Source organism: Patiria miniata, unplaced genomic scaffold, assembly GCF_015706575.1.
Source record: "Patiria miniata isolate m_02_andy unplaced genomic scaffold, ASM1570657v1 HiC_scaffold_19, whole genome shotgun sequence".
NCBI lineage: Eukaryota > Metazoa > Echinodermata > Asteroidea > Valvatida > Asterinidae > Patiria > Patiria miniata.
The window spans coordinates 5,460,771-5,472,697 of NW_024037057.1; positions in this window are offsets into that span (position 1 = coordinate 5,460,771).

Sequence of the window (11,927 nt, forward strand, 5' to 3'; positions counted from 1 at the left end):
GGTAAGGGCTATACAGACCGTGCAAGTATTTATCTTTCTGGAAACTTGTAGTGCATATCATTCTACACTTCAGAACTATCTTCAGTTTCTAACAAGGACAGTGGACCACTGATAATTCCGGGAAAGGGATCGTAACGCATTCTCCGTTCTCCTTGTGTGTACGGGTCGAATATTTGTTCCCGCTTCACAGATTTGACAGTAACGAATGTCCAACCTGCATCGACATTGTGACATTCATAGCAGCGTAATTGAGAGTTTAGTCCAATAATCGAGGATTTTTTCCAAATTAATCATAAAGACTGTAGATATAAGACTTTATCTCATACACTCTCTTGAGCAACGTACAATTAAGCTCTAAAAACTACACAACAAACGTGGTTTGACTGAAAATATAAAGGAATTAAATTTAACAAAATACAGTAACATTGAAAAGAGACTGCCGCTGTTTGAACAGGCAAAGCCTTGTTAGTGAACGGTGTAATAGAAATATTTTCAGCTGAATAAATGTATGTGTTTATCAGCGGGTTATGTCGCCGCTGAAGTGTTATAAGCCTGTTAAAGATTTTACTTAGTATGGAATATATTAGAATATTCATCTGTGGCACAATGAAAGTATGACATGGAATCAGTAACGAAGCTCAAGATTTTCCTGATAATGGTTCATGCTGTTTATAACTTGTACATGTCTTTGTATTACCAACTTTTTTTAATGAGAAATCGAACTGCAAGTTTGAAGTGTACATATTTTTACCTTTCATATTGTGCCACACAAGTTTACCACAACCGTTAATTTTTGTATGGGACTGATTCTAAAAAAAAAAGAGAAAAGTCTCTTGGATGAAAAGTTTACATACCATTCAATGTGTGTATTTACTTATTGGACAGACACCAATTAATACGGTTGGTATTAAATGTATTAAACTCCTTTTGACAGATACCCATATTGCAGCCAGTCCTTTTGATGCGATAACTGCGCATGTCATATTTACCTGTGGCTTCATTTCATAAGTTATATAATATAATACTTATATCAGATATTTAATATTAATGACACCAAATTTGTTCTCTGAACCATTTACTGTTAAAGTTCCACATTTACCAATTGTGTTGTGTAAGTGCATCTTATGTCACTGAGATGTCTCATTTTCACTTCAGAAGAAGTCAGATTTTGTTGGGTTAACACCAGGTTTTGTTAGAAATCGATATTGAAGAGAAGTTGGCATTGATTTTTTTTAAGCTGTTACAAGTTATGAATATTTACAAAGATGTCAAGGAAGCTGCGTCAGAGTTGAAAGTTATGCTTTCTTGGAAACTGATTAAAACAAAAACACTGTGCCTATATGTATCGCGAATTGAATATTTCTGTAAGCCTAGCTACTTTTACACGTTTTGAACATGATATTATATTTATCATTATGACTTGTCTGATAGTGATCATATTTAATTCACACAGTGTTTTTAATATTTTTTGATCAATCGTTTAACTCGATCTATATTCAAAGTTATTAAGGGGACGAATGATGATGATAACTAAATATGAAGCACAAACCAAGTGAAAGTTGAGTCATGATTGAGTGAGTCTGTAGATCATCCAACATGGCTTAGCAAGGTCTGATGGTGTGATACACGGGGAATATTTGTGAATGTTTTAACTTTGAAAAACTGGGTTTATTGAGCTTAAGTAACACATGTATTGACGTGAAAACATTGGACGTTTACTTTTCACAGTTCTGATTAATTGTTGTAACTTTGTTGTACTTTTAATATTGGATCCGGTTTACTGAAAATCATCAAGTATAGTTGATTTTCATTTGATAACAAATGTGTCTTTTTATTTGTTGCGCCGAGCTTTTCTCTCCCGAGAATCTGGGAGTTATTGTTACAACAGGTTTATTTGTTTGTTGAATATATCATTTAACGGGCATCCGTTTGGGTTTCGAAATAAACTTGTAATTATAACGTACCCACGTTTTCTCATCTTTGTTGTGATTCTACTGTCACCAAGTTTTGTCGTCTTGCTTGTTTATACATTAGTTGGTCGTTGAAATGGGGTGGTTGAGCTTTTAGTATTCGTCATTTCTAGTTATTATGATTAACAATCAGTCTACATACATCTTTCGTAACCCTTCATCCATATTCAGAGTTTGGTTTAACAACTGGTAACAGTCGTCTGCATCAGAGTGGAAACTTGATTGGACAGTCCGTGGTCACATGAACAACATTCCACATGTTAATACGCGTTATTTTTGGATAATTTCCCCGGTAAATTCACAGAAAGTATTACTGATCACGACAATTATACTGACTATGAGAGGTTGTAGTCTGTGCAACAACCCGGGTCAATGACTCCGTTTGGCTGCTACGGCAACGAGATGACAGGTAGACTGGTTCCCGCTCCGTTGGAGTTCAGAATCGTTGATGGAGGGCTTGGGAACTAGTCTAATTGAAAGGCCCGTACAGCCCACGAGCTCTGTGACGTTGCCACTATTGTTAAACTATTAGCATTACAACAGGTGAATTCTAACAGCGGTATGCGGAAGTATTAAACTTGGCCCATGCACTTCTATCCGTCCAGGATTTCGTGAGTTTTCCATGACTGTTTCTCCCCTTCTTCGATCTCCATCGTGCAGTCTTGATAAATGAATTTCTTGTGGATAATGTAATGTGGATGAAGTCAACTCGCCAAGTCTGGTGGAGGTAGAATGGAGATGGAACTTTACAAGACACGATGAGGATTTGTCGTTACACAGTGCAGGGTGCAGTTTTGCCGTGAACCTGGCCGAAAGAGAGATAACAGGTAAGAACTATTAACAGGGGTACATCAGTCCCGGGGTGGGATTGTGGTGGGGACCAGGTGGATGAGGAAGACACTGCGCTTCTGAAGGGATTTTTCTGAAGTATTACTCGGACAGCTTCGAGTATACAATGATCATGAAATAACGGCACTGAAGGACAGACCCAATGTTAAATTTGCTGAAGTACGTGCCGTTGGAAATGTACATGAAAATGGCAAGACAAGCTTATGTTAATATGTGTATTTATATCGGTTTAAAAGAACGCCAATATACAATCATTTGATTTTGCTTTTAATGCCACACCAAGAAAACGGAAAGGGTTGGGGATTGTGAAACTAGTAGATCAAAGTTCAAGGTCATAATACGTAGTTATAAGAATAGAAATGGTTTCAGAAGAATATTGGGCATATCAACTTCAAAATTAGTATGGGAATCGGTCCCGGGGTACCCCAGAAGATTGTTGGCTTTGGACCAATAGGTCAGATATCAAGGTCATTATGAATCAAACAATTGAAATGGATTCAGCATAAGCCTATCTGTGGACTTACTTTGCATATCAACTTCCAGTTCGTTATGTGGGGTGGTATATGTGATCCTAAAAGTCAAAGTTAAGCCACAAATATCAAAGATGAAAATCATTATGGTTGAAGGGACCATGACATTTATTTTTTAAATGCAATGTTTTACCATTTTCGAGGGTATTTTGGTACTTCTTTTTTATGCTAATGTAAATTTTCATATTCATGAAATTGTGATATTATTTCAGACAGAAAACTTAGTGTGACAGCTATTTCAGCACAAAAGGTTGCCACAATTGTTACAATATTTTGCTGTCATAAATTGTATTTTCTTTGGTGATTAATCGTTGTGTCAAAACAGTACATAGCAGTAGGCCAATGAACACATTTTAATTTACACAAATATTTTCAATAACCACATTTTGGGTTTACAATTTGAAGAGAAAACACCTAAACTGGGCATTGTCTTCCTAAAAAAATGACACCACAGCAATAGCGCACTCAGTTGTACGGAAAAGCATGGAAAAGGTTGAATGTTTTAAAAAGTTCACTTTTCAATAAAATTAAACAAATGTAAAATACTTTTCATACATTTGAAAGGAGTAGAAAGTTGCACAAAAATGATATGCTCCTACGAAAAATTTACTTTATGGACCCTCAAAACAATAGAAATGGTTTAGGATTTTTTTTATAGAATAACTTGGCATGTTTGGTTTGTAATGGGGTTGGTCTTCGGGTTCCGAAGATACTGCGTTTTGACCCCTCGGTTTAAGGTCAAGGTCATTATGGTTCAAACAATGCAGATGGTTTGAACAAGAAATCTCAGGAACTACCTTGCATATTAGCTCATTTTTCGCCTAAAGTGACAGTAAGTATTACTGATAAAGAATATTTCACTATTATGAGAGCTTGCAGTCTGTGCAACAATCGGGTCAACGAGTCTGTTGGACCGTAACGATCAGGAGACTGGTTCCCGCTCTGTTCGAAGTCCTAATCGACAATGGAGGGCTCGGGAACCAGTCAAGTGACATGGCAGTACAGCGCACGCGCAATGTGACGTCGCCCCCATTGTTAAAATATATTAATAGTAGTATTACATCAGCTTAAATCGGTATGTGGAAATATAAAACTGGGCGTAAGTAGGGAACGTTGCACTTGCAGCATCAAATCCGTCCAGGATTTCGTGATTTTTCCATGACTGTTTCTTCCCTTCTTCGGTCTCAATCGTGAAGTCTTGATAATGTGGTTGCTCTGATTAAATTTACTTTGGATCAGTTAACTCAGATGGAGATGGGAGTTTTACAAAACTTGATGAGGATTTGTCGTCAGAAAGTGCATGTTCACCGTGAAACTGAACCGAAAGAGAGATAGCAGGTAAAAGTTATGAACAGCGGTATTTCAGTTCAGGGTTGGGGAACACCTCGCTCTTAAAGAGGTTTGTTTTTCTGAATTATTACTTTGACAGCTCTGAGCATACAGTACTCATGTGATAACGGCAGAAAAGGCCAAAGCAAATACTGAATTTTCTGAATTACGTGCCGTTTGAAATAGCTGTACATGATATGATGTATTTTCCAAATGTCGGTGTAGCGTGAATGTTGGTTTTGTGACTCTTTGGTAGTATTGCGCATGCTCACGCAAATATATTTCGGAGAGTGTCCAGTCACCTGAGAGGGATTAACAAATAAAAGAGAATAATAATCCAATGTCTACACGAGTCCAATCTAAATTTTGGAATTAATGTATACTATAAATGCATGCTTGAGTAAAATTTTACTATTTTTTTGACTTGCCTGATTTCATGGTTTTTTTTTGTGGCGGCTTTTGGATTGTAGGCTAATACAAGTTTGCATATATTTATGACTAACCCATGATGTCATATGAAGGAAGGGGCCACCTCATTCCCACGATGTTGAGCACTACTTTTCAAAACGAGTTTTGAAATAGATTAGACACTGGGGACGAGGTTGAGGTAGAGGCCTCAGTGAGGTTGAGTAAGGGGTCTCGGTGTCACAGCTAATTGAGCACCAAAAGTTCCCGCATTTGAGGATTTTTACCGTATCAACTTTCTGCTGCTTCATTTGTTTTCAACTCTACACGACTGTCGGATGTTCTTCATGAGCACATCACGGACTCATACTTTGTGTACTTAAATCCCTAAACTTGGCCAGTCAAATCCCTAAACTTGACCACAAGTAACATCACAGAAACGGCGCCCTCAATTGACAGTATTGGCACATGAAGCATTTCCAAAGATAATTTTAAAAACATTATTGTACTTTTACACTAATTTGCCGTGTAAAGTTTGATACTTTGTTCTTTTGATAGTGCGCCCTATGATGTGAAAAGTGGGGTTTCATTTCATTTAGAATAGAACATTTCCTAAGTATATGAGAGCTGGATGACATTCTTTTGTGTGTGATCCCAGAAGTCATAGATTTGAGAGTCAGTGGGTCGGTTGAGTAAAAACTACCATTTGCTTTTACTACCAATTTGTATGCATTTACTTGTATCTGTGTGGATAAAAATGAAGCAAAGGCTTTTAGGCCCAAAAAATCTCCGGTTTCTGGTATGGAGCTTTCCCAAAAAGTGGTGCAGCGACGCGGCGTATTTTTTTTACCTGATTTTTTTTGCTGCAAAATGTTGGCTGATGACTGCAAATGGTGCCCGACTAAACTTAGTGCAAATACGGGAGTCCAGAGAGGCCACATAAATCTTATTCTCGACCATAACCCCATCTCAAAACACGTTAAAATTGTGCAGCAGCAGGATTCCAGTCAAACCAGAGAGTTTAGCGGTTTTGAGACATCATCTTTCATAGAAAAAAAAAGTTTTTCATTTTTTCGACGCGCTTGGCTACGGCGACGCGCACGCATACCAGAAACCGGAGACTTATTTTTTTGGCCTTACTGAAAAGAATAAATCACATGGAGTGAGTGCTTCAGTCGGCATTCAGGAGCTGAACGAAATGACATAAGCGTCCACTTTATTCAGCATTAGAATAAAACATTATTTTTCAACATCCCATGTTTTGTTATGATTTTACTGCGCTTTACTTTTTTAATGAAAGTTCATTCTGCACTCTGTAATTTGTGAAAATATATCATTTGAGTTGAATTTAAGGCTCAAATTAGCTACTGTAATGTTTGCATCACCTTAAAGGTCATTTACCCCACATGTAAGTCCTGTGTGGTCTCCGTATTCATACACACGGATACCCTATTGTTGACAACCTTTCGTCCGTGCAATCTATCCAATAAGTAAGCATTTGAACCTGCTGTCTGGATGCTGAACAGCAAAAGAAATTGTACTCATATGTAAATGCTTCTGCTGTTTGCTTGTACTTCCCAGCATTTGCTAGTTTGTATTCATACGACGCTTCGGCGGCGGGGTTCTTTGGATGACTGGTTCCCGCTCCGTTCGAATTCAGAATCGATAATGGAGGGCCTGGGAACCAGTCAAGTTGACAGGGCGGTACAGCGCACGCGTACTGTGAAGCTGCCCCCATTGTTAAAAATATTAATAGTAGCATTACATCAGGGCAATTCCAAAATAAGTATGGGGAAAACTGGGCGTAAATAGGGTACGTTGCACTCATATTCGTGTACGATTTCGTGATTTTTCCAAGACGGTTTCTTAACTGCTTCGATCTCCATTGTGCAGTCTTGATAATTGGTTTCTTCTGATTAAAATGTACTTTGGAAGAAGTAAACTCGACAAATCTGGTACAAGTACAAAAACATGATGAGGGTTAGCAGTTGCAAAGTGTAGAGTGCTGTTTTGACGTGAAACTGACCGCAAGAGAGTTAACAGGTAGGCCATAAATATGGTGTTCTATAGACGCCAAATCTGCGTCGCGTCGTGCTTTCACGTCGTGCCGTCGCGTCGTACCGTCGCGTCGTGCCGTCGTCCGTCGCGTCGTGCCGTCGCCCGTCGCGTCGTGGCGTCGCGTCGTGCCGTCGCCCGTCGCGTCGTGCCGTCGCCTCTTAAATTACCATTTCTAAGCACGTACACTGCATGAGGAAGCGACGCACCTTCACACGTCGCGTCGTGCCGTCGTACGTCGCGTCGTGCCGTCGTCCGTCGCGTCGTGCCGTCGCCCGTCGCGTCGTGCCGTCGCCTATTACCTCGGCGCTTCTAAGTAGACTGCTTGAAGAGGCGACGCACACATTGCCCGTCGCGTCGTGCCGTCGCCCGTCGCGTCGTGCCGTCGCGTCGTGCCGTCGCCTGTTGCGTCGTGCCGTCGCCCGTCGCGTGACTGTATCTTTCTTGGCAATAGGTGGCGCCTTCATTCTTCATGTACTTGTGTTTAAAAGGAAGGGGCGTAATCATACATGTCGCCACTACATTTTAAGTTAAATGGAATGCAGTTTGGCCGCCACCATGCATTAAAGTTTTTATCAGACTTGTGTTTTCTTAAAAAGAAGTGGTTTTCTGGCTAGGAAAATAGCAAGGAAGAACCGGTTTTGTGCGAGCAAAATTCAGGGAACAATCTGTTGATACTAATAACTTGTTGGAAAGTTCCAAAGTCATTCCAAGAAAGTTGCCGCCGTGAATAAGGGTTTAAAACAAGGGAGGAGGATGGGATTTGCTATCAGCATCAGCAGGGCCGTTCCTCATTCTTTTCTTTTTATGGGATGTATGATAAAATTGGAGTACGAGGGGCTCTGCGAGCTGATGAATCTTTTTGAAAACATTGTATTTGCAACCAGCTTGGGAAGATTTCCGTTTATTTAAGACTTAGAAGCACTGGTATGGATACCTGTGTAAGTATATGACTAAACTGCCTAGAGCGTATTTGTTAAGGTTTTTTTCTTTTTTTGGAAATTCAATACGCATATAGGGAGTAACATCAGTTCCACTGCTGGGTTGCGGTGATGGGTGGGTTACAACTTGTCAACACATACCTCGCCAGCGGGCCCATTAGATTGGTGATAACCGGAGAGCGGGAGTTTCAAAAAACTCATCCGGTGTTTAGGCGACGCAGGGACTGGTTTGTGTACATGTGGTTTTTGTTTCTAGTTCACTTAATGATTTGATTTATACCGGTGATAATATGCCGTCCCACCTGTTTTTTCTTTTTTGTGTGTCGGGGGAAACAGTGCATATTTTCTGTGCCCTTTTTACGCACTTCATCAGTCACCCTTTGTTTAATTCTTTTATACGTAATTATTGCTAATGATGGTTAAGAATATTTTACGCGTTAGCATTTCTTGTAATGATCAGATTAAGTGCATTCCTTATTTTTTATTTTTATTTCGAAATCCATGCCTAAATGACCATTATGTTAGTTCTGTTCTTCACGAAGTTCCAATAGGACTTGTACGTTCTCCTCATCCAAGTTTTTTTTTCTTGGTTGGATGGTGGAGATGGGTTAATCCTTGATCGGACCAGGCCATCTTTTATGTTTTTTTGTCGTTTGTATGCCAGGATGGGATGGGTCGCAAAGAGTGCACTGAGAAAATCATTATCGCTGATCAGATTCCAGTGTTTCAGAAGGGCCTGCTTAAGAGCTGGGTGTTTAATTTGTGGGTGGTAGGGTAAAACAAAGACCAGCGGGATATTCTTTTCGGTTTTTGCACGCTTTTTAGAGTTCACGCGAGTTTCGCCTTTTTGGGGAAGAAGGGCTAAGTCTTCTTGGTTGTATCCGCGTTTTTGAAGTTTGTCTTTGAAGAATTCAGCCTTCTCCTCAAATTCTTTTGAGTGTGTGCTTATACGGTCATATCTCATTAATTCTCCCTTAAAGGGAATATACACCATTTGCTTTTGCTGTAATTTTCAGAAATGGATGGAATTGGGGGGTTGGAAATATATAGCAAATATAGTTACACTGACTTTTTTGAGGTTTTGGGTTCAAAAATGCTATAAAAAAAAACAAGAAAAACAATCATTTTCCTGTAGTCTGGTTCCCTGACTCCATTTAAGAAGAAACAGAGTAGTTTACATACATTGGGGAATTGTGAGGTCAGGGAACCAGTCTAGCTGGCTTGTACCCGTTCATAGGTGTGTAATCGATTGCAAACAAGTGCGATGGTCAACTGGGGCCAGTATTTGAAGAAAAAAAGCCAGTTTTTTTCCAACGCTGATCGGCCGATCAGCGTTGGAAATTGATACAAAAATACCACTTTTCTTGAAAATGACAGTATACCAGGTGCCATGATTTTACAGGATGCTTTACACTGTCATTCACTAACAGTCCAGCAAGGTATTTCAAAATGATTTGGTAGTTTTATTTTTTGATGTTTGCAAATGTTTTTTTTCCCCTTTAATCAAACCGCCAAACACTGACTCAGAGTGGGCTGAATCTCGAGCAAGATACTGAAAGGTATCAGTTTTTTTGGTTGCTACTTGAGTATCCAGTTTCCCTTCTTTTTTGAACCGTTCGCCTTGGTAGATGACGAGGTCGAGGAAGGTGACTTGACTGTTTGAAATCCCTGACGTGAACATGAGCGTGGGATGAATTTGGTTTAGAGTTTGGACGAGGTCACCGGCTTGGTCTTCGTTACCGTTAAATATTATTAAGACGTTGTCCCTGTATCTCATGTAACTCACAATTGAAGGATTGTGTGGGAGAATAATTTCTTTTTCATATTTGAACAGGGTTATATCGCATATTTCTGGACTGCATTCGCTTCCCATAGCCACGCCAATTTTCTGTCTGAAGAACTTTCCATTGAATTCAAATATGTTTCGATGCATGATAAGTTCCAGGAGACAGCGAGCGTGTTCTCTTGTAGGTTTGGGTTTTTCAAGCACATGCCCGGAATCGCGTGTATATGTGCTTTGTTGTTTTGACAATCGGAAGCAGAAAATAGTCTATGTATTTTGAAATTGATTGAGTCGGACCTCCGCAACCACTAATAAAAGGCCTCCCCACAAACCGTGTACAAACTGTACGACATAGCAATTTGCAACACTTTCACCGCACGGCACGCATGTCATAAATACACACAGGTACATGAAGAATGAAGGCGCCACCTATTGCCAAGAAAGAAACAGTCACGCGACGGGCGACGGGCGACGGCACGACGCGACGGGCGACGGCACGACGCGATGGCACGACGCGACGGGCGACGGCACGACGCGACGGGCGACGGCACGACGCGACGGGCAATGTGTGCGTCGCCTCTTCAAGCAGTCTACTTAGAAGCGCCGAGGTAACAGGCAACGGCACGACGCGACGGACGACGGCACGACGCGACGCACGACGGCACGACGCGACGTGTAAAGGTGCGTCGCTTCCTCATGCAGTGTACGTGCTTAGAAACGGTAATTTAAGAGGCGACGGCACGACGCGACGGGCGACGGCACGACGCGACGCCACGACGCGACGGACGACGGCACGACGCGACGGTACGACGCGACGGCACGACGTGAAAGCACGACGCGACGCAGATTTGGCGTCTATAGAACACCATACATAAAAGATATGAACAGGGGTATTTCTTTCCTGGGGGGGGGGGGGGGCAGTGGACACTGCTCCTGAAAGGATTTGTTTTCTGAATTATTACTTTGACAGCCCTGAGCATACGTTACCCGGGCAGTGAAAGGTCAAACCCAATGTTAATTGTTCACAATTACGGTCGTTTAAAATAAATGTACATGCTATGATGTATTTTGTAAATGCCGGTGTAGCGTGAAATTAGGTTTTGTCAAATACGCACTCATTGGTAGTATTGCGCATGCTCAAGCATATGAGGGAGAGGGATCGGTCACGTGAGAGGATTTTACTATTAAAAGGGGGAAAAACGATTTTTACGCGGGTCCGATGCAATTTTTGGAATGTATGGACATGCATACTTGTGTTAAATTTCACCTTTTTTTGACTTGCCGGATTTAAACAAATTTCGGGGCTTTTTTTATTGCATGCTAATACTAGTTTAAAACTGTAATGTTATTTGATCTGAAGGCAGGAGCAACCTCGTTCCCATGATGTTGAGCACTGCTTTTGAACATGCGGTTTAAAATAAATAAGACACTGGGGCGAGGTTGAGGCAGAGACCTCAGTGCAACAGATGTTTGAGCACCAAGGGTTGCCGGCATTGAGATTTCTGCCGTAGGAACTTTCTGTAACTGCTGCTTCATTTGTTTTCAATTATGTACACGGCTGTCGGATGTTCTTCATGAGCCTTATCATGGACTCGACTGGCTTTGGCTTCATCTTCAGCTTAATGACATTTTAGGCCCCGACTTCGGGGACTCCAGCTACATTTTGGTGCCTGTTATGCTTCAGGAACATTCAATCGGTTGATATGAAGACAAAACTTAGAATAAGTGTGTATAGTTTGCCTCTCAGTGATTCAGAAGTAGGAGGCGAAGCCGAAACCGAAGCAAAGGTTTCGAAAATCCCCATAGTTTATATACTTAAATCCCTAAACATGACCAGTCTATGCCCTCAATTGACAGTAAAAGCATATGAGGCACTTCCAAAGATTCTTAAAAAAACATGTACTCTAACACTAATTTTGGTGGGAAAAATTTAATACATATTTTTTGTTTAAATGAGTGGAACATTTTCCCAGTACATGACAGCTGGATGACACTCTTTTGTGTGTGATCCCAGAAGTCATAGATTTAAGATTCAGTGGGTCGTTTGAGTAAAAACTACCATTTG